Below are 15,649 nucleotides of genomic sequence, written 5' to 3' on the forward strand. Positions count from 1 at the left end.
CCTTATTAGGCTGGCTATATGCCTAAACCACTTCAAGGAAGTCTAAACTCTCCAGCATCTTTCATGGGAATAGAATTTTTGCCATGAAAGAATAGGGAGATCAGGAGGCTAGAGCTGAGAGGCAATTTTAGTCATCTGTTGGTCTCTCCTTCTGAGACGCCTTTGCTGACATGGAGAGCCAGCTTACACCTGCAGGCACTGCACGCCACCTTCCTCCTAGTGCTCCTGGTTATGCCAGACAAGAAGGGTCTAACCTGGGCTACATCCTTTGCAGCTTATCTGTAGCCAGGTTGCATCATTTCAGTTTGTGTCTCCTACAGCATCTAGTTTAGGGTTTGTTTAATAATGGTGATCAGTAAATGCTGGTTGAGTCAGTCTAATAAGTACATCTAGAACTATTGGAATATGAACTTGATCATGCCATTTACTTGTTGAAGTCTTTGGCAATAAGACCCAGGCTCCTAATGTGCTCAGATTAAGCCCTTCATTATGTGACATTAATTTTTTCATTTCAAACATTTTAAGCTAAAAATCCAAATATACTAAAGTACATATATTCCCATATATGTTTCACTTACATTCAGTGATCTCATACTTCTGTCATATTTGTTTTTATATAAATATATGTATTTTGTAAACCATTTGGAAATTAATTGCTTGATGCTTTACCCCTAAATACTTGGCATGCATATCAGGGAAAAATAAGAATACTTTGCTATGCAGTCTCAGATAATTATCAGACTGTAAATAAGTTAGAGTCCCAAATCTAGCTAGTTTCCAGTGTGTATTTAAATTTCTTAATTTCCAATAATTTTACAATAAGGGCATAATCATTTTGTTTGTAGCATTGCATTTTGTTGTTATAATTCTCTGGTCTTTTCTGAACACCAAGCAATTTCCCCACTGTTTTATGTTTCCCCTTTCTGACAGAGGTTTTCTGAAGAAGGTTGGGCAGATGTTTGTAGGAGGTTCTATACTTTTGATTTATCATATTGCTTGCTTGTTTGGGAGTTACTTCACTTTGCCCTTGATCTCTTGCATTCCTTATAAACTGGAAATTTCAGGAAACACGTTTGCCAAGAGCGCTACCCTAGGCTGTGCAATCCTGATGCACCAGACTAGATGCAGTGCCCGGGGAGCCTGTTGCTCTGCTGTTAGTTTATGTCTAGCATAGAATGGTGTCTCCAGCTCTCTCCCTTGCAAAAACATTTTCCCTTTGTCTCAGCAAGTAGTCCCTGGAATGGCACTCAGCCTCTTCCCTGAAACTTCCAATCCCAGGGTGTCAGCAGCCATTCACAGCGTTAACTCAGGTGCGATATTCCTGTGGTTTACAGAACAGCGGTTTCCTGGTCTTTTCATTTCCTATAGGTTTTTGAGTCTTCAGTCTAGTATAAGAAGCTCATTCCCTTGTCCCTTCATGGGTAAATGTTCCTCCTAAACAGGTTGTGCCAAATGCTGGATTCTTTCCCTTTATTCAGTTTCCAGAAAGTTGGAGTGATGATCAATGCAATGTGTCCAGTGATTTTCATTTCATGCTTTAAAATCATTTACACTCACCCTTCTTCCAGTTGCTTACCTATACCACATTTTGGTCCTAGCTTCTGTTGGACTTCGCCAATCATCATCCTGTCCTCACTCAGGCCCTCTGGACACTCTTTTGTGTAAATTGTTTCTGAACAAGAAAATAATTTTATATATGGCTCAGGTGTACTTGTTCTGTGCTGTTACTTTTAATCTTTCAAGTTTGGATTATTTCTCCTTTTTAAAACTTCCTAAATGTTTTTTGCCACAATTCAATTTATTATACTCATTTATTGATCTGTCTGCTGCTACCAGAGACTTTGGAATCCCAGATTATACAAAATAATTAGTAAAAACATTTTTCCATTCCCATAGCTCAGATACTTACATGTAGTAGGTATTCATTAAGTAGAAATGAGTCAACAGGTATGGTGGTTTAAATAAAAATGATCCCCATAGGCTCATAGATTTGAATGCTCACTCACCAGGGAGTAAGGCACTATTTGAAAGAATTAGAAGGGAGTGTGACCTTGTTGGAAGAAGTGTGTCACTGGAGTTGAGCTTTGAGGTTTCAAATGCACATGTCAGGTCCAGTTTCTCTCTCTCTCTCTCTCTCTCTCTCTCTCTCTCTCTCTCTCTCTCTCTCGCTATGGATCAGGATGTAGCTCTCAAGTACTTCTCCAGCACCATGCCTGCCTGAGGGCTCCTTGCCATGATAATGGACCAAACCTCTCAAACTGTAAGCAAGCACCAATTAAATGCTTTCTCTTATAAGAGCTGCCTTGGCTATGGTGTCTCTTTACAAAAATAGAACTGTGAATGCGGAACATGACCTGTGACTAGAACATGAATGCTGAAAATGCCCAGGAATAGAGACTGAATAATTTTGAATGAAGGAGAAGTATGAACCTAATACAAATGAATTAAAGGCTGGGGTGGGGGTGGTTAAGGAAGCTATTACCTGCAAAAAGCCTCAGGCAAGAAACTTAGACACCAAATCACTCTCACGGCATATTAGAAATCAAGCAGGAAAATGAAACAGAGCAGGAAAGCAAATGGAAAATGTTGGAAATGCACTGTGTGCGATGGGCTTTTGTGACGACGGTGGCACATAAATCTGTAATTGGAAACAAGGAGAAGTAGAGAGGCTTCTGCAAGATCACTTCCCAAGGATGCACCTCCTTTTCTATGTAGGCATGTGCACATCCTCTGAGGTTTCCTAATGGGGCTTGAGTATAGACAACTCTAAAAAAGTTAGGTTAGAACAAAGAGTCATGGAAAGTAAGCCAGATAGGAGATTAAATCTGCAGGATAGAGCAGAGTGAGCAGATGGGACTGGGGGGAACCTCAGGCCTCAGCACTAAATGGCCCTTGTTCCAGGATTCTGGGGAAATAGGATCATTAAATCCCAGTGCTTCTCTGCTAGTAATGGAGCAGCAGATACTTGAGAAAATTCAGCACCCCACTATGAGAGGATCAGGTGCAGGAGGATGCCTTTTAAACCCAGGGACATTCTGGTTGAGATTTTATGATCATAGGGCAGATTGTCCCTCCAGAAGTGATGGTGTAGGATTGCTGGGGTATCAACAGGATACACTATAGGAACCTGTCTTATTGGTGGCATCTCTAGCTCTGGATACATATATCATCCAGCTAGCATGCAGAGGGACACCAAGCTCCTGTCAGCTTTCCTGATGTTCTCCCTGCAAGAGGCTTTATCTGATGTCCAAAGCAAATGACACTCGCCCTCCTACTGCTTTCTCCAATTTCCTTCTCATAGCTCTTCCTTACTTCATGGACTTGATCTCAATTCATGTCATGAATTTTCTCTCTGAGTTTGCCACTTCCCCTGGACTAAGCTGTAATAGATATTTTTTCCACTGTAGAAGTAACCGTCTTATTCAATATGAAACACAGAACCAATGCAAAGATGAAAGCCCAAGAGGTCAGAGCTGAGAGCCTTACCCTTCACTCTGCAGCTGTCCTCTTCAGCCAAGAGACCTACTTCCTGTGTGTTTGTCTTTATAAAGACTTTCTGTTCTGCCTTCTCATTGGGTAAACCCAGCCACATGACCGCCTCGTCACTGCCTGTCTGTACAGACCTCCAGGTCTTCTATGGTTGGTATTGAGATTAAAGGCATGTGTCTCCATGTTGGCTGTATCCTTGAACACACAGAGATCTGCCTCCCAAGAGCTGGGATTAAAGGCGTGCACCACTACTGCCCAGCTTCTGCGATGGCTTGCTATTAGCTCTGACCCTCAGGCAACTTTATTTATTAACATACAAATAAAATCACATTTCAGTACAAATACAATATCACCATATTTCCCCTTTTCTATTTTAATAAAAAGGAAAAAGGTTAATACTAACATAAGAAAAACTATATACAAAAGTACAATAACTATATACCATATATACAAGTAATAAATACCTAAACAATGTCTAGTCCATTTGTATTTGACAAATTCAGAGAAAATAACTCCATTATCTATCCTATTTTGGTAAGTCCAAAATGTACCTAATTCACTTTCTATCCTAACTAATCTTCAACTATAACTAATCTTCAACTCCCTCAGAGATCCAAGAAGGAAAATAATATTACCTAATAAAAAATAAAAACAGGAAGTGCATACAAGTAGCCTCCAAAAAAACCCATGAAAACTCTAGCTACATTCTACCTATGACCTTGGGGTACCAGCCCCTAGAGCATGGCCTCTTAGCTAGCTTACGACCTGAGGAGCACAAACAAGGGTCCCGTCTCTCTCGAGTTCTTGGAAGGTGGAGACTGACTCAGGTGGTGTGAAACAATGTGGGACTGGTTCTCAGCCTTCTAGGACTCTGCGACAGATTTGCCTTATCCTGCGTTAGTGAGTTATTCTCCTCAATATAATTCCTTAATCAATAGTTCCTTTATTAATTATCTGTGGACTTTCTGCATTACTAAGCTGTCAAGGATCTTTGTTCACTGCTGGTCTCACGTACTTACATATAGGACACATTTAGCAAATATTTTAGACCAATAGAAGTGATCATTAGTCTTTTAAACCAATGTCAGTTAAGATGGCATTTTGGCTGAGCAGTGGTGGTACACACCTTTAATCTCAGCACTCGGGAGGCAGAGCCAGGCGAATCTTTGTGAGTTTGAGGCCAGCCTGGTCTACAGAGCGAGATCCAGGAAAGGCACAAAGCTACACAAAGAAGAAACCCTGTCTCGAAAAAAAATAAATAAATAAAAATAAAAAAAGATGGCAGTTTGGATGAACCAAGTGTTGGAGTTTTCCTAGACAAAACGAGCTGTCACTTCCTAATTTGCAATAGGACCTGTAACATCCATTCCACTGAGTGGACGCTATGTGCCAAGCAAAGACTCCACATATTGCACTCATTATCCAGAGATCTGGGGTTATACAATTTAGGCAAGGCTAGAATTCCCAGAGCTACAAGTGAAGCTCGTTGATTGTTCTTCTACACTGCTGTCAGGTTAGGGTTTGCCATACTAGTGAATGAGGTGGACATTGTGCTCATGCCTTCAGAAGGGACAGACTCCATTGACTGTAAATGGGTTTAGAGCTATCGTGAGGTGGCTTCACTGAGCCTCATCACTAGGGAGAAGTGTGTGTTATTTCTGGGTATGTGTCCTGGAAGGCCATGGGGATGCTGGCTTTGGATCACAGAACATAGGGTACTTTGCTGCTTATGCCTAGTTCCACACACCCTGGGAATGCCAGGGCATGATGAACGCTTTCCCGGGGGTTGTTGTTTACTGAGGCAAGTGAGTCTGCATTTCAAAGGTTTTCAGCTTATAGTAGATAGACATTTTGTGTCCTGAAGCAGCCCAGAAGATCAGGCCTTTCTGAACAGAGAGGCATTGATCAGAGGGTTGGACCAGGAAGCTGAGCACAGATGGTGGCAGACTTAACAAAAGGCAGCAGCAGCTACACAAGGGAAAACACAGACAGGCCTGTGATCAAAGCAGTTATCTGAGCTCCAGCCTCCCATGAGGAAACTCTGGTAGTTCTCTTGTTCCCAAATAAAGATGATGAAGAAAAAAACAAAACCCACGATTTCTGGACATCACCACTGGGACAAACTTCCCTTTTTACTGATATTTATATTCTACGTAGGGATCAGTAGAGGGGAAGGGAACAAAGAGTGAACATTTATTGAGCACCTACTGTATGCCTAAGTGACATATGTACAGTTATAGTTATTTATAGTTTTAGCAATCTCAAGCCTATAAAGTTTTCATTGTTCTCTACATTTAAAAAATGTGTGTGTGTGTGTGTGTGTGTGTATGTGTGTGTGTGTGTGTGTGTTCTGTTTATGTGTGTGCACATGTGTATGTATGAATACCCATGGAAGCCAGGAGGAAACATCTGGTCCCTGGGTGCAGGAGTTCCAGGCCTTCTGACGTGGGTGCTAACGTGTGAGCGTTGGCCCTCTTGTAGAGTGGTAAGTGCTCTGGACCACTGAGCCCCTCTCCTGCACTGCCCCCTTTCCCTTCACACACACCGTACTTTAAGTTGCTACAGAAACTCTGAAGTTTCGACAAGCATTCCAGGCACTGTATCCTCAATAATAGAGTCCAAAACAGAGAAGTTGTCGGGGAGAAGGCAGAGTCCTGTTCTCTGTCATTTAGGAGGGAAATGTTCCCATAGCCTCCCATTGACATTTTCAGAATACCGTGAGAACTGAGAACTTACATACTTATTCAGCTTGCTTGTATGGAATCATCTCTAACTTCAGTTTGGAAGCATGATGTGTTAAAAGAACTACAAGACACAAGTATATACATACTGTATAATCTAAATGGTGGAGAACATATATGTGTGTATACATACACACATGAACAGTTGAATAGAAACGTGAAACAAAAATCTGACAAAAGTTTATATGACCAAGTGGTCCCTGGTTCAGAGGGCAACTAAGTAGACCTGAGAAACCCTTTGCTTTGCTGGTGGTTGGGTAGAGCTCTGTATATGCTTTTAAATCAGGATTTATTTTGTATTCTGTTTCTATTATTTCCTCCCAAAGAAAATGCATGTATTTTTCAGTGATCTGTGCTATTTTTGGACAAGGAAATTATTTTTGGATATTCAAAACAGCATTATTGACTTCTTAGGAGAAAAAAAGAAACATTTGATATTTAAGCAAGAAATGTGAACCAGCCATTTAAATGTTAGCAGGTAAGCTGACTTTTTATGAATGTTTTTCCTTTGGGTGGGTTCCCTGGGTTCTTTGCAGCACTGAAATGACATGGTGGTATCTTCTATTCGAAGTAAACATGAACATTTATATGAACAGCGACCCCAAAGGCATTTGAATAATGCAAGAACCTGCAGTAGCAGCCAAAACGTGAATTTGGCTTCTGGTTACTGGCAGTTCTCTTGGTCATCTCTCCCTGGTTTCTACAGTAATCCTGCAAGATGAAACACAAACACATCCTTTCCTGATAATTCTGTGTGGCTTCTCTGGCAAATGGACTGAACACTCATCTTTTGTGATCACAGACCTCCAGATGATGATTCAGAATGTGGACCCTCCTCCTTTCACTAGCTCTTTTGCCAAAGACCTTCCTCCATAGCCACTAACTGCTAACATGGCCCTTTGGAGACACGTTACCTCATTTATGCAGCTTCTTCTTGGGTGGGGTTGGAGGAAGCAGGGAGGATCTTTCTCTACAGGATACAGGCCCAGGAATTTGCAGGCTCTCTTCTCAGGAATTATTCTAATTAGATAGCTGGATGGTCTGTGTTTTCCTGTCTCAGTCTTTTCTGATGGTTATTTTCAATGCTCCTCAGGTCTAGCTGAGCTATGATTATGGTGTCTGAAATAACATGTAAAGAGAAGATTCTGCCAGTCATCCCCCTATATTTCTCTTTCCCTGAGTGTTCCAGTAGTTGAGTAAGAAGTTATAGATATTTTGGTCAAAGGAAAAGGGGAAATTGTAGCTAGAGTTTTCCTGCCTGGCCCACAGTCAGGACAAATCTCTCTCACCCGCCAGTCCCACAGCCGCTCAGACCCAACCAAGTAAACACAGAGACTTATATTGCTTACAAACTGTAAGGCTGTGGCAGGCTTCTTGATAACTGTTCTTATATCTTAAATTAATCTATTTCCATAAATCTATACCTTGCCATGTGACTCGTGGCTTACTGACATCTTCACATTCTGCTCGTCATGGCGGCAGCTGGCAGTGACCCCTTCTGCCTTCCTGTTCTTTCTTTTCTCCTCTCTGTTAGTCTCGCCTATACTTCCTGCCTAGCCACGGGCCAATCAGTGTTTTATTTACTAACCAATCAGAGCAACACATTTGCCATACAGAACATCCCACAGCAGGAAATGAAGATTGCAGAACATGCTCATTATGTAGCAGGTTGACGTCTCTGTTAGAAAGTCCTGACGTGCATGACCCAAACTCCATTGGAACCAGGAAAAAACAGTAAATATGGACTGTGCATTGAGAACCTGCTGGAGCCACCAACTTTGGGAATGGTTGACTGCTAAATGTTTGTCAAAGTGAGGTTTGGTACCTACAGGGTGACAAGGCAGAAATCTTACCGAGGAGCTACAGAGTACCACTGCTAAGAGTTGCAATCAGGCGCATCCCAGTTCATGCCCAGTTTGTTGCCCAGTCCTGATAACTCCAGTCAAGCATGTAGTGCTTTGGCAAGATCTGCTTTCTTTATCTGTAGTAGAGAAGTAAAAGTCAGACAGAAGTTGTTAAAAATAAGACTCAAATTAGTGTAATAAAAATTATTGGTGTGAGGAACTGAAAGTCCAGGACAGTGTGTCCAGATTGGCTCGATCCCAGGGCCTGGGCTTTTTTCCTCATGGCAGGGTGGCATACTAGGTACTACAAGCCCATCAATCATACGCTCTCAGCAACCTCAATAAAGAAAAGAGCACAGCATTTCTTCTTTGCCAGCACATACACACACACACACACACACACACACACACACACACACACACACACACTGACCTGAGATTGACTCTCTTGTCTTATTAGGTCATTATAAACACTTGAGCTAAACTCAGGCCTGAAACACTGCCCATCCACAAAGCCAGGAATAGGGTCAGCTCCACCCAAGCTCTCCAGACTGACAATAGGAAGGGATGAAGTGTTATCCAAATGAAAATAAACCAGTTCTAGTACCAGAGGGAGGTGGATAGATGCTGAACAGGCCGAAATGACAGCTGCCCCCCAAACAGAAGCTGTTCCAAGACATCCTTGTTATGAGGAAGTGGGTGTAGGTAGGAGCAAACCCCTGTTATTTATAAGGGTCTGGTTAGGTCTCAGGAATCCAGCACTGCCAGCTCTTACCCAGACTTTTCCCACAGTGTAGCAGTCTGTGTTGTAGAAGTCTGGTTGTCACTTAAATAATCTAGTCTAATCCTTATTTAATTACTGTTCTTCTCTAAGGTTTTTGTACTTCCCTGCTTATTTTATTCTGGTGTTCCTTTTGGGAACAGGTAATCCACAAAGTGACTCCTGTCTATGATGATGTGAGAGTGAAAAACACAAAAAATGAGGCAGTGGATTCCACTTACAAATGACAAAAGCATCTCCAGGAGGCAGAGAGATGGGGCCAGGTGACACGGGCTAGTGCCTGAGAACTTGAAAATGGCATTTTCCATTTTTCACATACTACCATCTCACACTGTTCATGAGAAATTGGTTCTTGAACTCCAAAAACACCAAAATTGGAGGATGCTGAAGTTCCTTATATAAAAGGGAGGAGAGTTTGCATGTCATCTACACAAGCCCTCCTGTATAGACAGTCACTGTTGGCCTAGGGAACACCTGTGATGTTCAGTATAGACACTGTCACTGTTGGCCTAGAGAACACCTGTGATGTTCAGTATAGACACAGTCACTCTTGGCCTAGAGAACGCCCGTGATGTTCAGTATAGACACTGTCACTGTTGGCCTAGAGAACGCCCATGATGTTCAGTATAGACACTGTCACTGTTGGCCTAGAGAACACCTATGATGTTCAGTATAGACACTGTCACTGTTGGCCTAGAGAACGCCCGTGATGTTCAGTATAGACACTGTCACTCTTGGCCTAGAGAACACCCGTGATGTTCAGTATAGACACTGTCACTGTTGGCCTAGAGAACGCCCGTGATGTTCAGTATAGACACTGTCACTCTTAGCCTAGCCAAAGTTTTCAGTCTGTGTTTCCAGAGCCCTGCAATGCACAACCCACATGTACAGAAGGCTGCCTGCCTGTACTTCAGAGTTCAGGAGTTTTTCACTACTCACTTCCCAGGCTTCTGTCCTTTACCTCATCCCTCCTCATGGCTCCTACTCTTGAGACTTGCCCTCCTGTAATTGCCCTTTCTCATCTCTGCAGTACACATCTGGTTTGGCTGGTTATGCTTCACAGGTTCTCCCTCATGACTGAATGCAGAGGGTTTACAGGTGAATAGTCACCTCCCAGCACTGGACAGTGCTAGTTAAGAGAGGATGGGAGGCAGTCAAAGTACTTAGGGAAGATGGTGATGGCCACCAGCATCCCAGGGACTGTGGAGCAGCTCCAAGGAACCTGAGAAATCATGGAGGCTTCGAGGGGAGACACCATGGCAGAGAAGGAGTTTTTAGAGCCCACAGTATTACTGGAACAACTAAAAAAAGGCAGGTCTATGGAAAGATGCTTTTAAAAAGTGACCTCATGAAACTGGAAGGACAGACGGTGGAGCAGAGCTGCATGAGCGGTTGAGAATGGTGAAACCAGACATGGTGGTGAAGGGTATGGGACCATGGCTGCAGCAGACAAAGAGTGTGCCATTACCGAATAGGGCTGGTCCTCTGGGAGGAGGAGAGCACAGGGCTGTAGTGCTGCTCACAAGCTGTAAGTACCAGGTGAGCTTTGGGGGTATCTAGCACCAAGGGCAGGAAAGTGTGCGGAGGCCTAGAGTGCTCAAAGGTCCTGCCCCTGGAACCCCTGCCCAGCTGCATGATCACACTGGCTCTGAGCAACAACAACGCCATTTAAACAGCTAGGGAGCTTGCTTTGGATACTTTTTGAAGGGTGTAAACTGGGGAGTGGCTAGTCAGTGGAGTGCTCATCCTTGGACGGCCAACTGTCAATGAAAAGTGAACTAAAAAGTGGTTCACATGCAAGATTCTCAACCAAAAATAAACTCCCAATGCTTCACTCATTTTCAGTACAAGAACAAGGACTTCCTTATGGAAATGTTGGCAGCTCCTTACCCTGTGGCTGGCTAGGCAGTGCTAATAGGCTGTTTACTTGAAGCTTAGCATGTATCTGGGAGAGGCTTCTATTGCGGAGTGTGGTCTTGGCAGAGCTTCACTTCTCCATCTTGTGTTTGTGGGCCTCTCCCTTCCGTAGTTCTTGCTCTTGACTCCACTGCTGCAGGGTTTTGTAGATTGGAGCTGGGCTTCTTTTCGCCTTTGGAAGAAAGTGCCGCTGCTGTCTGCAAGCCTCTCTGCAATTCCTTCTGTCTGCCTGCGTGGGAAGGGTAAGGGGTCCACTAGAAATCATAGTGACCCATGAATATGCAGGAGCTACAAGGGGGAGGTGTCTATCATCCCAGAGTAGACTTTTGTCAACTGGCCACTCCATGCCTCCAGTCATAGGTGGCATTATGACAGTGTGTGGGACATTAGTGATTAAAGCACTGGCTTTGCCACAAGACACACAAGGGTTTGAATCTTGGCTGCAGGATATTGGGCAAGTTGCTCGACTTCTCTGAGGCCCATTTTCCTGGTGTGTGTATGAAAGAGAGTGAACTTGCCCATGTAGGTACATAAGGCCAGAGGTTGGTGTGGGGTATATTGCTCAATAGCTTTCTCCCCTTATTTTATGAGACAGAGTCTCCCATTGAGCCTGGTATTGGGATTAAATCACTAGCAATCTACCGAGTCAGCTTAATGATCAAAGGAATTTATTTGGGGGTTAACTCACAACCACGGGAAATTTATCTTAAGAGTCTGGGAAAGCTGAACTATGTCCCACACTGCTGATCTGCTTGGTCCAAGATCTCAGCATCCAAACCACGAGGCAGCCAAGAGAGCTGCCTAAGTTGTGTATCCCAGGTCTTAAGGGTCCCTGAGTGGCCATGCCCCAAGAGCAGGTACTTCAAGGTCACAGGCAGGTGTAACAGCCACAGCTGCCTCACTAGGGGCAGTGCTTCAGGGCGTGGCTCCCACAGCCACCCACTACAACCTGGAGCTCAGTTGGCTGCCCCCACCCGTGCTCAGCTCCTGGGATCCACCTGTCCTGACCCCTCAGCACTAGATTACAGACACACGCCGCTGAACCTGGCATTTTACGCAGGTGCTGGGATCGGAGCTCAAGTCTCCATGCATGCACAACAAGCATTTTACCGACTGAGCTGACTCCCTGGTTTTCTGATCCTTAATTTGACAATGAAACTTCCAGCCCAATTAAAGGCTTTGGAACTTTTATGCCCCATAAACTACCATGTGGTTTGAAAGAAGTGTCTTCAACCCAGATCTTTAGGTCCTGGTTTTTGAAAATCCAAATCTTTCTTCAGAAATAGGTAGGGCTTATGCTCTGGATGGCTTGTCAGGCTTAGCTGCTGATTCTCAGTGCAACTCACATCAGTCCACACTCAAAACTCTGCGCTTTTGAGGAAAACCAACTCACGAAAAGCACGTGGTGAGTGCATATGCTGGAGGAGGGTGGGGGACAGAGCCCTGGCAGCTTCCGTCCCATCCCTGGTTCTCCCATCTCTTCACCTGCGTCCCCCTAGATCACTGAGCTTCTCTCTCTATTTGCAGAGTGCTGCAGCTCTCCCCATTCTCAACAGTATGACCAAGAGCAAGAAAGAGAAAACTGCAGATCATCTTGAGGCAGGTCCCCTTTTATTTTGTTTTTTTGTTTTTTTGTTTTTCTGGGTTTTTTTTTGTTTGTTTTTGTTTTTTTGTTTTTCGAGACAGGGTTTCTCTGTGTAGCTTTGCGCCTTTCCTGGAGCTCACTTGGTAGCCCAGGCTGGCCTCGAACTCACAGAGATCCGCCTGGCTCTGCCTCCCGAGTGCTGGGATTAAAGGCGTGCGCCACCAACGCCCGGCACCCCTTTTATAGCATGTTTGTCAAGTCTAAATAAGTAAGATGAGGGTGTCCTGCCACCACAGTTACCATCTACACACCTTCAGCTACGGTCAGCTGAAAACAAAAATGGGCTCAGTGCAACTATTTATCCAAGAAAGGATACTGAAGCGTGATACTAATTAGTCTGATTAATAAAAACCCAGAGTCAGATATCAGAGTGAAAGCTGAAAGATCAGAGAAGCAGAGCAGCCAGCCATTAACTTCTTACCTCTATGAAATCTCAGACCAAACTGGGCGGGATTCAATCTCTTCGAATTCTCAGACTGAATGGGGCGAGATCCTGTCTCCACCAGCTTCATATTCCTGTCTCCACCTCCCTAGTGCTGGGATCAAAGGCATGAGATCCCAAGTGCTGGGATCAAAGGTGTGAGCCACCACCACCCTGCTCAGCTACATTTCTCTTTTAGACTGGTTCAATCTCATGTAGCCCAGGGTGGCCTTGAACTTCTGATCTTCCTGTTTCTTCCTTCCAAGTGCTGGAATTAAAGGTGTGTACCACCATTGCCTTGCCTCTATGGTTAACTAGTGGCTAGCTCTGCCCTCTGATCTCCAGGTAAGCTTTATTTATCAGAACACAAACAAAATATCATACAACAGGATATTTACATCCTGGTGGATCAAAGAGCGAATTGGGGGCCAATACACACTGTTTTAAATCCACAGGCATCTGTTTTCACCCTGACTCTCTAGAAGGGGATCAGAGTAGCTTCCTCACACTCTTTACATAGGGAGATACAATGATTCCCTTACTCACTAATAGGGTAGTGGCATGAATGAGAAGTGAGCACCATGCCAGTTGAGACCAGTGGAGTGTCTCTCAGAATCTCTTACACTTTTCTTCCATACTTATTTCCCAGCTAACAACCAGCTGGGAAGGTGGACATCCAAAAGGAAGATGTGATTCTACAACTTTCTTTGCAGATGACAATGTGATAATATTTTGCCTCCTGGGCTGACAGTAGAAACGTTAGTAGCAGCTTCCAGAAACTTTCCTTTAAGAAAAGCCAGTGTAACAACTTCACTTCCCTCACCTGCTGCCTGGTGTGTGAGTGTGGGTTGCAGACCAACCATGGAAGGCCCAGGCTCTGGAAGGCCCTGTGGAGGCCTTTGTCAGTTCTACACTAGAGTCTAGATAGTTATGTGAAAGGAAATAGGCATCTGTGATGCTTAAGCCACTGCTTCTTTGCCTTCCTGTGATTCATGCAGACCCTTATCCTGACTGATACATCATATTGCCTGACTCCAGACCAGTAACCCCAGGGGGTGTACAGAGGTGATGAACGCCAGCCCCGAGTTCCAGCTTCTTGTTGGATATTGAGAAGGTTTAGACTCTTTATAGTATGTAGGATTTCTGGAAGCAGACAGGAGATGGCATTGGCTTCTGGGATATTTATTATAGACTGATGTGTGTGAGGGAGAGGGGAAGCAGATGAATAGGACAAAGAGAGGACAGCAGCAATGCCCACGGAGTTGTGGAGCATATACTGCCATTATGGCCATGCATGTGGGCTTCAAAGAAAGGAAAGTGATGCCTTTGGGTAATGCCTGAAGGAACTAGTCACTGCAGATGGTGAGCCTTTCATCCCAGAAATTGCATTTGGGCAGGACAGTGCCCAGTATACTCTTCACTTGTAACATGGGGATCAGGACAGTGCCAGTCTTGCATGATTTCAGTCAGTTGTGGTTGCGTGTCTCTTGGAAACAGATCTTGTTATCTTTAAGCACACTATGGGTACTCTGCCTGACAGGCAGCCTGGGTGGAGGTGTTCTTTCACAGCAGAGCTGACCCTGGCCCTTGTTGATAGGATTAACTCCCCAGGAATGTCACTGGTGAGTCCACAGCCCTCAGAATTGGACACTGAAGACTGTTTTATTGAATCTGTCCTGCTGCCCACTCATCTGTTTTGTATTAAATTGAGATCAGGGTTGAGAGCAAGATGGGGTCTGATCAAAACCAGCAAAATTAAATATGAGAGAAGTCTGAAAAGGAGGGCTGCTGAAGGAGGCCAGTGTCATTCTGCCCTGAGGAGACTGGGCATGCTCCAGTCTTGAGTTTGTTTATTCTGAAGCCACAACCAAAGGTCAGACCCAGGCTGAACTTGGAGATGATTAGAATGGTGCCTGTCAAAGGTTGTCACGGGGATGGCCTCCAGCGAGTGATGCCCCCTGGTGTTGATATCCTTGTACAGCTCTCACCCATGCTGACTCTGGGACTGGACATACCAGCAAACCGAAGCTTGTTTAGTCCTATGCACTGCGGTTTGGAAAAGCTAGGACTTGCCTCCTGGAGAATGAGAAAACAGGTGGGAGAGCAGCCCTCCTGCCAGGAGGAGCCCTCCCAACTGTCATAAATAGTGAATGGCTTTGGTTGTGATTTTTAAAAGTGAAGTGAAATTCACACAAGATTGGCTCTTTTAGGGCATCTTGATGGCAGTTTGATGGCATTTACAGCATATTTACAATGTTGTGACCATCACCTTACTAGTTTTAAGACATTTCCATCTCTTCAAAAGTAGCTATTCCATTAACCAGTCACTCTTCATCCCTTCCTCCCTCTAGTCTGATCTTTTTGTTTCTATGGAGACAGACTTCTGTAACAGCTTCTTTCACTTAGCATAATGCTTTTAGCATTCATCCATACTATATCATGTATCAGTATTTCATTCCTGCTTGTACTCTAGTGACTTTGTGCTCTGTACCTTGTGGTTAATCACAGCACTATTCACAATAACGGAAGGGGGAAAACAACCTGTGTCTATCTACAGATGAAGGGATGAATAAAAGGAGAATAGAGTGCTGCTGAGACATAAATTGTTGATATTTTAAGCTGTGAGGCATGGGATAGCTTCTTACAGATAGTCTTAAGATTGGTTGGAGCAATGACAAGAGCTACCAGTTCTTAGATGGCTTCTATGTGTCATGTCTGTGAATACCTTTGCATGTGTGATCCTTTAATCATTACAATAACTTTATGATTTAAGCACTAATAGTGATTCCATTTAATACATAAGAAAATACA

General features: G+C 44.0%; 1 protein-coding gene and 1 long non-coding RNA gene across 9 annotated transcripts in view; one reads left to right on the forward strand and one right to left on the reverse strand.

Moving 5' to 3' along the window:
* Positions 1-15,649, forward strand: part of LOC121824409 (testis-specific Y-encoded-like protein 5) — a 61,327-nt gene that overhangs the window by 16,346 nt on the left and 29,332 nt on the right. For 3 of the 7 annotated variants that reach the window (XM_076555942.1, XM_076555941.1, XM_076555940.1), the window contains exons 2-4: positions 6,577-6,708; positions 12,053-12,177; positions 12,300-12,371. The gene's annotated coding sequence lies outside the window, so the exon portion shown is untranslated. Of the gene's footprint in view, positions 1-6,556; positions 6,709-12,052; positions 12,178-12,299; positions 12,372-15,649 lie in introns of all 7 variants that reach the window. The other 4 variants (XM_076555945.1, XM_076555944.1, XM_076555947.1 and 1 more) reach the window with 2 other exon arrangements.
* On the reverse strand, positions 6,694-11,107 carry LOC121824408 (uncharacterized). Of its 2 annotated transcripts, XR_006066297.2 has the most exons (4): positions 10,746-11,107; positions 8,084-8,211; positions 7,145-7,349; positions 6,694-6,941 (listed from the first exon to the last, which is right to left on the reverse strand). It is a non-coding gene; the product is annotated as an uncharacterized LOC121824408 (long non-coding RNA). The 2 variants fall into 2 exon arrangements; XR_013046395.1 differs by lacking the exon at positions 7,145-7,349 and having other exon boundaries at positions 10,746-11,098.

Source organism: Peromyscus maniculatus, chromosome 20 (assembly GCF_049852395.1).
Source record: "Peromyscus maniculatus bairdii isolate BWxNUB_F1_BW_parent chromosome 20, HU_Pman_BW_mat_3.1, whole genome shotgun sequence".
NCBI classification, from domain to species: Eukaryota; Metazoa; Chordata; class Mammalia; order Rodentia; family Cricetidae; genus Peromyscus; species Peromyscus maniculatus.